Source organism: Pygoscelis adeliae, unplaced genomic scaffold (genome assembly GCF_000699105.1).
Source record: "Pygoscelis adeliae isolate BGI_AS28 unplaced genomic scaffold, ASM69910v1 Scaffold436, whole genome shotgun sequence".
In the NCBI taxonomy this organism is placed as follows: domain Eukaryota; kingdom Metazoa; phylum Chordata; class Aves; order Sphenisciformes; family Spheniscidae; genus Pygoscelis; species Pygoscelis adeliae.
This window is the reverse complement of record NW_008825051.1, coordinates 1273365-1275369: the sequence shown is the minus strand read 5'-3', so window position 1 is coordinate 1275369 and position 2005 is coordinate 1273365. Positions and strand designations below refer to the sequence as shown.

The window sequence follows — 2005 nt, the reverse complement described above, 5'->3', positions numbered from 1 at the left end:
GGGGGGGGGGAGCGGAAGAAGAAAAAACCTGCTTACTGCAAAAATTTTTGTATTCATAGCAAAAAGCATCGCTTTAATTTTGTATTGTGCAGCAGGGCAGTCACAGTCAGCCTCACTGACACATCCACAGTTATGAAGCCAACATGCATTTAAATAGCGATATTGACACATTATTTCCAGTGCCCCCTTTCTAATGAAGGATGAGAAAAAAAGTAATGCAGAATCCAAAGCTTGACGAGAGCCTCAGGAAATATTACATCATAAATTGCATTAATTGGGACCATTAAACTGAACGATAACTTACCCTATAAGATCACATATTGTTACTCATTAAAAATACTGCAAAAGCTTTATTTACCTCAGGCTCAAGCAGAGGCAAGTTAAGATCAAACGGATTAAAAGTATATTTAATAAATACTTGTGAAGAGTTTAATCCACCTTTGCACAAAATGTCATACTATTAAGCATTCTGAAGCTTGGAATTTGAGCACGAACAGGAAAAATCGGTCGATGACTGTGAACTCATGTGGAGCCACAAGCCCACTGCAAACTCAAATGCAGAAGAGGGCTACGAACAAAGCTTAAATTAAAAAAAAAAGTGGCTAAAACAGGGCTTAGACCTGATGCTTGCTGTCATGCTGCAGGACGTACTCCTACCAGCTACCTACCCACCCTCACTGACATTAACACTTGCCAGCACTGAATCCCAGCGTGGGAAAGCACATCAAATTCTCAGCTAAGAGATTGTTCACAGGACAGGAATCCTTGATTGTAGCAGGACTGTTATGTTTCTGCTACCAACAGTCGAAGTTAAACTTCGTACTAAAAAAAAAATAAAAAATAAAAAGCTGGGTACAGACATAACATTACCTGTACCCAAAAAAACCTAAATTCAAGTGCAACACTAGGACTTAGCCACATAGGTCTTCTTCACTGTTTAAAAAATATATCTTGAGTGCTAACTTGGTAGAAATACGGAAGGAGGCAAAGCAACAAATTATCTCTTCATCTAAGGAACGTAGGAACCACAACTCCTATTCGAAGTTCATGTCCACCTGCCATATCAAGATAGGACCAATCTGCTCCCATTAGGAATTTACATCAAATTATTGTATAACCATGGTGTGTGTGCGTTTTTGTGGTTTTTTTTAAAACAGAAACAAGGCTTTTGACCCTTTGCATGTTTCATTCTAAAATAATCACGTATTCTGCAATGAAAAAGCTACTTAATACTTCCCCATGTCTTTTCCCTTTAGAATTGAAATCACTGATATCCCAGTCATGCTGCATTCTCATTGCAATAAAACCCTCAAATTACTGCAAACGCAGCGCTACAACAGACCTAGCAACTTCGTGCTCGGACTCAAACATCCTAAAAGTAACTATTATTACAAATTTCCAATCAGTGCCAGAAAATATCCAAAGCCAGGAAATTATTCAGCCCTTATTGCCGTTTTGCTCTCCCCCGCGTTCAGTTTTGCCGCATTTCAGCATCCCCGGGTTCCGAAGTCCTGCGTTTAAAGACAGGGCAGCGGGTCTCACAAAGCACCTAGAGATACCAGCTTTTCAAGAGAAAACAAAAAAGAAAACCACCAACAAAAGAGGCATATTTCTCAAGCTACAAGGCAAAGGGGGAACATTGCTTAGCGAGGGCCAGCTCAGATGTTCTTAAAACCAAGAAAGTATTCTGACGCTGAGAAGAAAGCGTGTTGTCGCCCCTCGGTAACTTAGAAGTACGAGAACCAAATCTGGAGCACAACAGTGCCCGCGTGTCCCCAGCCTTCCCGTGCCCAGAGCGTACCACAGACCTGCAGCGGGGACACCCAGCCCCACAAGCGGAGCAATGAAACCACCCTTCGGCAAAGCCAGACCGTCCCCTGGAGACGGGCCGGCCACCCAGCCCCGGAGGGGTTACGGCTTCCCCCCCACCGGGCTTGGGGCAGAACGGCGGGACGCCCTCACAGCGAGGGGCAGCGCACGGCGACTCGGGGCGCCCGGCCCTCAC

General features: G+C 44.1%; 1 protein-coding gene across 1 annotated transcript in view; it reads left to right on the top strand.

The window, feature by feature from the left end:
* Window positions 1-2005, top strand: part of FKBP15 (FK506 binding protein 15, 133kDa) — a 39708-nt gene that overhangs the window by 9387 nt on the left and 28316 nt on the right. The window lies entirely within an intron of this gene.